Raw genomic sequence first — 12,845 nt, forward strand, 5'->3', positions numbered from 1 at the left:
ATAATGTTTCTTCGGTGACAACTTGCATAAGGGATGAGGGAGGAAATTGATAGTTATTTCTGCTTTTGGAATAAAGTGCTACTGTGAGGTCTAAGAGCACAAATGGCATGGTAATGCCACTTGAAGTGGCATAGAAATATAGAGCGACTTCATGATTGATTAAAGTGTAGTGCCCTACCTTAGATTTTGTCAACACATGAATGAAAAGTGAGGGATGTCATTCTTTAGTAGCTTGGTGGAAAGCTTGTATGTAGGTGCGATATCTTAAATCATCATCTTTGAATGAAACATTTCCTATTAAGTGAAGACTAGATTTGTACCGGCCACTAAATGCAATGATGAAGCAAGTATTGCTCTGTTCTCAGATTTAGGAAATCTTGGTTTGGGTCCCATGAAAGACAGGAACATTAATATAAGAGATGACATAATCCAGGGGAAAGAATTCTAGCTCTGGAAACAAAGTTCATATCTTGCTTCTAACATTGTCTATATACTCATGGGCAAATGTCTTCATTTTCCTGGTTCTCTGTTTCTTCATCTTTAAAATGAAGGGGTTGGCACTGCTGGGTTTGTACCCCAAAGAGATAATAGGGGAAAAGACTTGTACAAAAATATTTATAGCCATGTTCTTTGTGGTGGCAAAAAAAAAAACAACCTGAAAAATGAAGGGATGCCCTTCAATTGGGGAATGGCTGAACAAATTGTGGTATCTGTTGGTGATGGAATATTATTGTGCTCAAAGAAATAATGAACTGGAAGAATTCCATGTGAACTGGAACAACCTCCAGGAATTGATGCACAGCAAAAGGAGCAGAATCAGGAGAACCTTATACACAGAGATGGATACACTGTGGCACAATCTAATGTAATGGACTTCTCTACTAGCAGCAATGCAATGATCCAGGACAATTCTTAGGGACTTATGAGAAAGAACGCTAACCACATTCAGAGGAAGAACTGTGGGAGCAGAAACACAGAAGAAAAACAACTACTTGATCCCATGGTTCAATGAGGATATGATCGGGGATGTAGACTCTAAATGATCACCCTAATACAAAAATTAATAATATGGAAATAGGTCTTGGTCAATGACACATGTAAAACCCAGTGGAATTATGCATCAGCTATGGGAGGGAGGGAAAGAACATGAATCTTGTAACCATGAGAAAATATTCTAAATTAATCAATTAAATACAATTTTCAAGAAAATAAAAATGAACAAAACGAAGGGGTTGGACTAGATCATCTGTGAGATTCCTTCAAACTTTAGCTTTATGATCCCCTGATCTATGCTACATAAATGTAGTTATAGTTAGTCAATTAATAAATATTCATGAAGCACCTACTCTGTGCTAGGCACTAAGCTAAGTGCTAGGGATGATGATGATGATGATAATAATAATAATAATAATAATAAAACCATAATTGCATTTCTATCTAATTTGATGGCTTGCAATGTGCTTTACAAATATCTCATTTTTTCCTCACAACAACCCTGGCAGGTAGGTATTAATCATCATCCTCATTTTATAAATGAATAAACTGAGGCAAATAGAGCATCACACAGTTGTAATGTATCCTAGGCCAGAGTTAAACTCAGGTCTTCCTAATACCAGGTCCAGTGTTCTATCTATTGCACCACCACACTTCCTCAAAGAAAAGCAAAAATTGTACTTGCAATCAAGGAGCTTCCAATCTAAAAGCACAGAATCTCAGCTTTAGGCCTATGAGGAACATCCAAAGTCATAGCTACCTTCATTTTATAGTTGAGGAAACTGAGACTAGGAGGGACATAGAGACATACGTGCCCAGAGTTGAACTGAAAACTCAGATCCTCTTAACTCCAAATCACATCAAATGTAGCATTTACAGTGCAATTCCCTCACAACATTCTGAGATAATTTATGTCAAAAAGCTTTGCAAACCTTAAAATGCCATGTAAATTCTAGTGATGATGACGATGAAGTAAGTAATACAAATATTATCTTTCCAACTTTACAAATGGGGAACACCAAGGCTTCTAGGAGATAACTTACTTATTCAAGGTCAGATAGCTAGTATTTGGGTTCTGTTCTAGCTCCCATGGTAGTCTTCCCACTGTGCCACATTGCTCCCCAACACACAGCCATGCAATTGTCAACAGACTTTAAGTTAGAAAAGGGACAAGTTGAGACTGAAATCATAGGCTAGAAAATGAATAGGGGGAGGGATCAGAAAAGGCTCACTTAAAAGTTGTGGTCCTAGAGGTTTGACGGAAGAGGGTGATGGAAGCTGAAAGTGCATAACAACTCAGAAAGTCCTTATATAGCCTTATGGTAACCTGCTTCCATTCATGCACCTGGAGAATCTGGCAGACAGTATTCTTTTTAAAAATAATGTAGATGGTTCAGGAAACAGTGGTTTGCTTTTTCTTTAAAAAAAATATGCATTGCATGACACCAGAAATCAATCACCACTTTAAAAACAGATCTTTCTTGTTATTTTCTGTTTTTATATCTACATTCCTTTGCTTGTTTCTATCCTCCAACCCCCTCCTAGAAAGTCATCTTTTATAACAGAGGGGAAAAAAGATGATCCAAAAGAATACATATGTGCAAGGAAAAGGGAATACTGAATAGAGAGCTATTCTGGAAGTCAGGATTGTCTTAATTCAAGACCTAAATTCAAATCTGTACTTTGATAAATACTGGCTGTGTGACTCTGGACAAGTTCCTTAACCTTTCACTGCCCCTAGGCAGCAGTCTCACACTATAAATTGCAGTGCAGATGTTAATTTGGATTATATTGCTAGATAGAGTTTCCTCTCCAGGAATTCCTTGGTGAAATCACTAGTCAGATCAAAAGCACTTTTTTTTTAGTTGTCAGCTACAAGTTTGCGCTTGGATTCTTTCATCTTTTGGGGGGAAAGAGTGCAGTGTCTTCATTTGGTAAAACAAAATTTGCCATTTAGCTTCCTAGGGATATAAAAAAGTGTTCTTTTCATGATCTAGAACTCTCTTAGAAATTCTCTAGGGAATTATGCTATTGGAATCCAGAGAACTTGAACCAAAAGAAGGAAATTGAAGTAATGAAAAGTTCTCCTAAATATTGGGGGGGGGGATCTACTTAGAACTATTCCAAAATGAAATGGGTTGCCTTGTGTGGTGATGTTACCTCCCCACCTTGGAAGTCTTTGAGCCTAACTGGATGACTACTTGTTAGAAATGTTGTAGCAAGAATTTCTGCTTCAGGTATGAACCTGACTATATGATCTCAAAGGTCCCTTTCAACTCTGAGGTTCTATCATTTGTTGACCAATTTAATTCAAGGCCTTTTGGCTGCATACTTCCTCTTCTCCATAGAGTAAAAGCTTATTTATCCAAAATTCTACCAAGCACAACTCTCTCTTCATGAGCACTTTCAAATATCCTCAGTAGGGTTTAATTCTTAAAGTATTTGGCAAATACCTACGACATTCCATTTCTGGGTTGGGTGGAGAAAGGAAGAAAAAGAAAGGATTGAGGAGAAAGAGATTTGGAGGATGTTTGAAATGAGGAGAAAAGTTTAAGAAGAAGAAGCTTGGGAGCCCTTAAGAGGGAGGAGAAGAGTTCAAGCTAAAGTAGGAGGATCCAAAGTAAAGAAGAGCTTAAGGGGAAAGATCTGTGGAGAAGAAAGAAGGAAGAAGAGAATAAGATATTTTAGGAATTAATAAAATAAAATTATCCCAAAATATTAGAAAAAGAAATCACACAAGTTGATAGGAATCCCTTTATGTTAAAATAGAGGAAAAAATACATCCCAATCTATACCTAAACCTGGGTCACAATCTTCTACCAATTCTCTGAGTATGAGAGGGTGAGAGATGAGTGGGCACACACAGAAACCCAACCATAGAAGCACATGAATAGGGAAACCCCATGAGCTCAGGGAAGCTTAAGACTGGAACTATAAACTTCTATGTCCCCTTTTGTCTTAGGAACTGCCCATGAGAATTCCTGGAGACATAGTTTCCATGTAGATTAGATGTTTCTACTTGCAAGCCAAGTTGATCTATGTTATTCTACACTGACATCTCATTAGGCACAATATTTTACTAAAAACTAGTTGATAACACTAGGTGATTTCTCTGATGCTTTGCTTCCAGAGTGTTCTTCTGCCCCATTAGACTTACTCAATAACTCTAATAGAGATCACTTGTAACTTCAAATGTATTTGACACAGTTCTGTCTTTTGACCTCTCTTCTCCTATCTTTCTAGATCCATTCTCGATCCATATCCTCTTTGCAAATGATCCCACCCTAAGTCATGATTAATAATCAAATTTCAATCTTTTATCTATAATCAGGTAAATTTAAATTTCTTTCATCATCAGGCAAAAGTTCTGGTGTAGTACATAACACCTTGTCCTATTCAAAATCAGTAGCTGTTCTATGACTGAGTCAGAGAAAGAAATATTTCACTAATTGTCTCTCAGAGTCTCTCTTAGTACACTTTTGTTGTTGTTCAGTCATTTTTCAATTGCGTCTGACTCCTCATGATCCCATTTGGGATTATCTTGGCAAAGATAGTGGAATGGTTTGCCATTTCCTTCTCCAGCTCATTTTATAGATGATGAAACTGAGGCAAATGGGGTTAAGTGATTTGCCCAGGGTCACACAGCTGTTAAGTGTCTGAGACCAGATTTGAATTCATGGAGTTGAGTCTTCCTGACTCCAGGCCCAGCACTGTATCCATTGCCCCAAACCTTAAAGAGACTGTAATGACATAGGAAACTCTTGTATGGGGGAAATGTTCTCTACCAATACAGATCATCACCTCTCTGTAACTTGTAGTCTTAAAAGTGTTGACTGGAACACTGAGATGTTAAGTGATGTGCTCAGGGTTATACAACTAGGAGATGTCTTAAACTAGGATATGAACTTTAACTCAGGTGTTCCTGGCTCCACAACCAGTTCTTTTCCATAGACAATAACTACAAGAATGTGGAGGGGGAAAGAAAGGGGACATGAACATTGAGAGAAGGATCAGGAAAGGTTGAGTCTTGAAGGAATCTGGGGGTTTTAAGACACAAAGGTGAGAAGGGGGTACCAGCACTGCAGTGGAGGATCTAATATTCTCCTAGAAGATGCATTATCTGTACAGATAGGTGTGCTACAAAGTAGTGTATGATAGAGGGGAGAGAGATCTAAAATTCTGTATGCAAATTAGAGGATCCATCAAGGTCCTTCTTCCAGCTCATTCATTCTACAGATGAGGAAAATGAAGTTTAGAAACTTGTCTACAAGTCAAACATAGACCAAGTAACACCAATGAAAGTTGATCTTTGGTCCTCTGAAACCAGATCCATCTCTTTCCACTCTGCTCACATTTGCCAGTTTCCTCTTATCTGGAAGAGGAAATTAGGACTGAGGGAGGACTTGCTCAAAGTTATATAGGTAATGAATATCAGAGGTGAAATATGAATTAGATCTTCTGAACCAAGAATCATGTGAGCCAATCCAAGTTCATCTCTGTCTTTCCTCCTTCTAACATCAGGGTAAGTAGAGGCAAGGTGCCAAAGCAAAGATCGAGTTGAAGTTCAGCTCATCCCAAGAAGGGGCAATAAACAAGTTCTAAGTCCAAAAAAGATAGGGTCAGGTAGGGGAAGGGGTAGATGGAGAAAGCTACCTATGGCTATACAGTAGGTTTTGGTGTGAAATCTTTTCTCCCAGAGAGACTTGCTAAGCAGAGACAGAGCCAAACCTCAAAATGAGGTAAAGGGGACAGCTTGTATCAGAAGACTCAGGAATGCCAGAGTGATCTTGGGCAATATCAAAATGCAATCAACCAAAAGAATGGGAGTATGTGTTGGAGAGAGGATGAGGGAGATTAGGCTAAAGAGAATAAGGGCCAGGAAAGAACATCTGCTCAGAGTTCTAGAGGGGAAGGAGGCTGGGAGGGAAGCCCACACCCAGGGGCTCCATTGCCAAGCAGCTTGAACAAAGCAGGGAATGATCAGTGTGGGATTCTCTCTCTCCTTTTCCCCACACCCCTCCTTGGATCCCTGTGCTTTCTCACTTGCCCGCTCTATCAAAAAAGAGAGCAGCAGAGCAATCTGGGCAGGAAAAAAAAAGGTTTCAGCAGTGGGAAGGAGGGTGCATGAACTAGAACATCTGTTCTATGGAGCCACTTGAAAAGTAATCATCTAAAGAGCATGGGGAAAACATCTGGGGTGTAATGCACTAGACCACCAATGGTGTAGTAAGTGGAGAAAGAGGGCGGGGGAGGGAGAGAGGATGCGGGGAGGGAACTCAAGAGAAAGCTGCAAGCTGCTCTGGGACGAGATCAGGGACAATTACCCCAGAGAATGATGTGACCTCCCCACAGAGGTCATAGTTGAGCATCTCTCTCCTCATTATCAGAGGCAGATGATTCTCTCACCCACTGAGCTTCCTTCCCTGGGAAACACTGACTTGATGTTGGGCATTTAATCAACAGCCCCCAAGACCTGGGTCTTCTCTTAGTGAACTACCAATAAGGCACTTTCCAAAGGGTCAGACTCATTATTGGAGTAAATCTGAGGCACTGGGAAAGAGAAGTAGGAGAGCCTGGCAGTGGCTGGCTTGCTGGACATGGAGTCAAGAAGATTCAGGTTCTAATTTCACCATTGATCCATATAAATCTATAGAAGTGAAAGGCACTGCAAAGACCATTGAGTTGAACCTTCTGGGAGTTGAAGCTCTGGGAGATGAAGTTATTTCACAGGACTAATAGATTCAGAGCTGGAAGGAACTTTAGAGGTCATCGGGACTTTATTTTACAGAGAAGGAAACTGAAGTCCATGGAGTGGGGGTGGCATTGAAGTGACTTGTCAAAATCACACAGTTGTTCTAGCAAATAAAGTGGGAAATAAAGTATGGATCACTGCCTCCAAGTATAGTACATTAGAAATTATCTCTTCTTGGAATCATGGGATCATTGGGTCCGGACATTCAAATACTTTGAAATTCTCTTAACTGAATTGTTTTCTAACCCACACCTCCCTGTTCCCTTCATAAAGACACCATTTCCCTGATTAACCAATCTAGTAAATCTGTCAAAAAAAAAGAAAGGAAGGAAGGAAGGAAGGAAGAAAGAAAGAAAGAAAGAAAGAAAGAAAGGAAGGAAGGAAGGAAGGAAGGAAGGAAGGAAGGAAGGAAGGAAGGAAGGAAGGAAGGAAGGAAGGAAGGAAGGAAAAAAGAAACAAAGAAACAAAGAAAGGAAGAAAGGAAGAAAAATAAAAGGTGGTTTGTTAGGTATAACAAACTTGATTTGCTTGATAAATTCATTCTGGTTTAGGGGCTATTCCTTCCTATTCTAAATGTCTGCAATCCATCCCTTTAAACTAGGAATAACCAGGTGGCATGAGAAAGACTTGAGTTCAAATCTAGCCTTAAACATTTAATAGTTGTGCAAATATGGGCAAGTCATTCAATCTGTCTGCCTATAAAAGAGAGCTACTATGAAAATAGTACCTACCTCACAAGATTGATGTGAGGATAAAAGTTAGATAATGTCTGTAAAGTGCTCTGTGAACTTGAAGGTTTTATATCAATGCTAGTAATACGAGTAAGAGTAGGAGTAGGAATAGTAGCAGGACTAGTAAATACATTTTTCTGAGAATCCAAGTCAAGTCACTGGCTTATTGTTTAGAGAATCCACCCACTTCTTTCATAGTTATTTGCTCATTACATCCACTAGTTTTAATAGGTTGCTATATCATTTATAAAAAGCCATAAAAAACCTTAGAAATCTCTTAGTCTATCCCTTGCTTTCATTTTATAGAAGAGAGAATTGAGGTCCCCAGAACTGAAGTTACCCAAGACAACACAGGGAGCGGGGGTGGGGCTTAAACCCAGGCCCCCTGACTATAAATCCAGTATTCTTCCCACTGAATATTTTATCCAAATCTGATAAACTGAATTAAAGGATAAGAAATCTCCACCTTATCTTGCCTTTCAATTCCCCATTAACAATTTTTGTTCTATTCTTCCCTGGATGAATTTTCCTTAGAATAAAAAATTTAACAATTGAACCCTCCCATTTTTCTCCTTTGTCTTTTATAATTGTTTAATATACTAACCAAAAGAAGTCCAATCTCTTATTTATCTCTTTCCCACATTTATTCTAAAAGCCCTTCTTGTTGACATTAGCATCAATTGACAACTTCATTTTTACAGAATTCCAGAGATGGGAGGAATGTCTGCAGTCTATTCCAACCCATATCTGAAAGCACTTTCTATTCTAATATTCCTGGCAAGTGGTCAACCAGCCTTTACTTGAAGATATACAAAGATGGACAACTCACCTTGAAACAATCCATTCCCCTTTTGCCCAGTTCTAATTCTTGGGACGTTTTCCCTGACATGAAGTCTAAATTGACCTCAACAATTTCCAACATTTGCTCATGATTAAGCTTGCTAGGACTGAACAGAAGAAGCCCAGTCCCTGTTCCACAAGACAGCCCTTCAAATACTTGAAGACAACTATCATGTCCCCTCAGTTTTCTCTTTTCCAGGCTAAACATTCCCAGTTTCTTCAACTAGTTACCATATTACCATATTATATGGATGGAAGACCCTTCACCATCTTGGCTGCTCTATCTTAGACTTTCTCCAGTCTTTCTCCAGTTCATTAGAATCCTCCTTAAACTATGTCCTCTAGAATTAAAAAGCCCACTACCTTTCTCCATGTGAATATCTCCATTGAGGGGTATGGAGAACTTCTAAGTTCTCCCTTTCACATTCTGTTGCTGGACAGCTCTAACTATTAGGAGATTCTTCCCTATACTGTCCAGAAATCTCTTTTCTTGTCACTTCAATATAATTAATGTTCCTACTTGTTCTTCTCTGGGAGTATTTTGAACAAATCTAATCACTCTTTTCATGTGACCCATTTCAAAATTCAATTCAATTCTTTCAGTCTTGGGTAGAGTTTGGACTGTCTAAAAGGCAAAATGATTTTCAGCTTTAATTTAAAATAATTTGCTTAATTTTTATTTTTAACTATTCTAACAATTTTTTAGATTTGTCTTAATCAATTAATATTAATTAAGCTACCTTTAACTATATGCCAAGAACTATAAGAAACATTTGGAGAACTAAAAGAAAGGTAGAAGACATACAGAGAGAGAAACAGAGAGCAAGAGATGGATAGAGCTTACCATATATTTGTCAATATGCTAAGTACTAAAGATACAAATATAATCAAGTAGGGCGATCCCTGTCCTCAAAGAGCATACATTCTTTGTTGTTGTTGAATTGATTTTTTAAAATTAATTTGTTTATTTTAACATACTTTTCTTTTTAAAATTTGAATTCCCATCCCTCTACCACCCACTTTGATGGCAAGCAAAATAGCAATTATAAATGTGAAGAGAGGCCAAACATATTCCTATATTAGTCATATTGAAAAAAACAAGCATAAAAAATCTGAGAAAATTATACTTCAATTTGCACTCACAGTTCATTAGTTATCTTTCTGGAGGTGGATAGCATTTTTTCATGATGAATCCTTTGGAATTGTCTTGGAACACTGTATTGATCAAAGCAGCCAAGTTTTTCACAGTTGATCATGATTATAGCATTGTTGTTACTGTGTACAATGATCTCCCAGTTCTTCTTACTTCACTTTGCATCAGTTCATATAGCTCTTACCTTGTTTTCCCCCCTGAAACCACTCTCCTTGTCAGTTCTTATAGCATGATAATATTATATCACAATCATATACTCCAACTTGTTTAGTCATTCCCCAACTCATGAGTATCCCCTCAATTTCCAATTATTTGTCATTACAAAAAGAGCTGCTATAAATACTTCTGTATTTATAGTTCCTTTTCCTTTTCCTTTTATATCTTTGGGGTATAGACCTAGTATTATTGGATCAAAGGGTATACACAGTTTTATAGCCCCATGGGTATAGTTCCAAATCATTCTCCAGAATGTTTGGACCAGTTCAGAATTCCATCAACAGTTTATTAGTGTACCTATTTTTCTCTTTTCTAACAGTCTTTGTCATTTCTAATAGGCATAAGGTGGTACCTCAGAGATCTTTAATTTGCCTTTCTCTAATCAGTAATGATTAAGAGCATTTTTATATGACTCTAGATAGTTTTTTATTTCTTTTTCTGAAAACTTTGTCATAGTCTTTGGCCATTTATAAATTGGTGAATGACCTTTATTTTTATAAATTTCATTCCATTCTATACTTAGTATATATTTGAGAAATGAGATCTTTATCAGAAACTTGCTGTAAGAATTTTTGATATTGCTTCATTGTCTATGGTACCTTTTAGTTTAATGTACTTTCCCTAATTATTTCTTTTAATTAGAGCTATTTTTGCTTTTTCATTGTCTGAGATCATGATTACTCCCTGCCCTTTTTACTTCAGCTGAAACACTTTAGATCCTGCTCCAGCTCTTTATTTTAATTCTGTATGTGTCTGGTTCAAGTGTGTCTCTTGTAAACAATATATTGCTGGAGTCTGGCTTTTAATCCTTTCTACTGTCTGCTTTCATTTTATGGGTGTACTCATCCCATTTACATTTACAGCTATGATTAATAAATGTGTATTTCTCTCCATCTTATTTTCTTCTGTTTACCCTTTTCTCTCTCTGCTGTACCATCTATCTTTCTGGTTTTCTTCCTGTCTATGTGACCATTCATTAGTCTTTTTTTGCTGACTTTTTCCTGAGGTAACTATGTGGTATACCAGATAGGGGGCTGCACTTGGAGTCAAAGAAACATGACTTTGAGTTCTCCCTCAGACATTTATTATCTGTATGACCTTGGACAAATCACTTAATGTAATATGCTGTAGTTTCCTCATCTAATAATTGGGATGATGATGATGTTGTTAGCATCTACCACAAAGTCATGTGTTAACATACTTAAAAAGGGCTCTACAAACTTTGAATTACTTGATGATGATGATGATGATGATGATTATGTCATTAAGGACTCAATAAGGAGATGATATCTAGAAGCAGGGATTGGTCAAGTGCATTGAATTCAACAGAGAGATCAAGAAGGATGAGGACTGAGAAGATACCATCATATTTGTCCATTAAGAGATTATTGGCATATTTTAAGAGGGCAGTTTCAGTTGAATGATAAGGTTTTTCTGAAGAAAGATTGTAAAGGACTGAGAATTGGGTAACAGGAAAAGTAGTGGAGACCCTAAGTTAGATAGCTTTTTCTAAAGTTCTAATGGTATGGCCTGGATTAAATCACGTTACCTCTGGGTCTTGTAATAAAGGGTTTAAGACAGGCTTATAATAAGGGGGCTGATGATACCTGTGAGTCTCCTGAGCCAGGGAGCTAACAACTTCACTATATGTTGGTCTAAGACAGCTAGGGATGTGAGGTCCTGAACAGAGATGACCAGTCAGTCTCCCTGCTGTCTGTAGGCTCCTTTAAGGTGAGGAGTGAGGAGTCCCTCCCTGCTGGTGAAAGACTGGAAGCCAATGGGAAGTGAACCTAGTTCACTTCCTGAACAAAATGGATGCCTGATCTAGCCCCCTCTGGAAACAAGTGATAACTATCCTCCTTTTCCACAGCCCCTGGCCCTGGTTGATGACATAAATGAATCATTGAAACTCTCAGAATCAGGCCAAGGGGTTTATTTAAACAATAAGGGTAAGCTGAGGGAGGAGGGTTCAGGTTTGGGAAAGCTGTTGCTATGGGTGAATGGCCAGTGCTGGTAGAGGGCCTCAGAAGGTAAGATCAGGCTGAGGGAACCAGCCCCTCAGCCAGGGATAAATTCCACTGCCCTGATGTAAAGTGGTCTATCAGCTTGACAAATGAGGATGAATGATTTGGTTTAGAGGTGTTCATGCCTGGGCTAAGTAAACTAATTTTCCCATGTTCCACCTCCCACCAAAGTCCCTCCTCCCAGGCCCCAAGGGGGAATTCAGGGGCTGGCTGGATGTCTGGGTCAGGTCAAGGAAATCAGAACCCCACGTTGATTCTCCAGGGAATATTTATAGTCCCAGCTCCAATGGTCTTTTCTTGAGACCAGTGACTTGCAGGGTCAACATTCCATTCCCCTAACTGCCAGGATTGCCTCAGGTGATTTTGCAAATGCAAAAGAACTTGCACCAATCCTGCATTACAGTCTCCAGTTTTGATCTATAAAATAAGAGGGTTGACCTAGAAAGATCTCTAAGGTCCCTTCTAGTTCAATATCTATGATTCTGTCATTCCCACACTCCTATTCATTACTCCAATATAAAATAAGCTGGATGTTCAAAACTCCTCCACTTTAAAAACACAAACACACACATACAGGTGCTCACTCGTTCTTTCTTCTAAACTGAAGGTTTTGTGTTGACTCCTTGTGGAATCCTTGGAATCACATGTGTCAAAGGAGGTTTAGACACCAAATAGAAAAAGAATTAGGGTTAGCTATTCTACTGATTAGCTGGCTCCCTCTAATCATCCAGCCTTAAAAACAAGTGCTCCTTTCCTAGTCTGTTTTCTCTCTACTCACTCCTTGGCCCCACTTGTCCTTGCTTTTTATTCATTCTTCCTTCTCCCTTGACATCACCCTTAAATTCCAATCAGCAGGATTAGTCATAAAAGTGAGTCCTGTGTTTCTCCTTAAGTAATTGGGCCACTTAGGTCTAGCTGAAAAGTTACTTCTCTTCCCAAAACATTCCCTCCCTTTCTACCTCCAGTGCATACATGCATAGGAGTGCACATGTGTGTGTGCGCACACACACACACACACACACACACCAGAAAAAATTATAAATGATAGGTTTCAATTTTTATTAGTTTCTTTATTCCCTCAGAAATGTTTCTAACTCTTGGCCTGCCTCACCTACATCTTATCTACCTCAGTATTT

Source organism: Gracilinanus agilis, chromosome 5 (genome assembly GCF_016433145.1).
Source record: "Gracilinanus agilis isolate LMUSP501 chromosome 5, AgileGrace, whole genome shotgun sequence".
NCBI lineage: Eukaryota > Metazoa > Chordata > Mammalia > Didelphimorphia > Didelphidae > Gracilinanus > Gracilinanus agilis.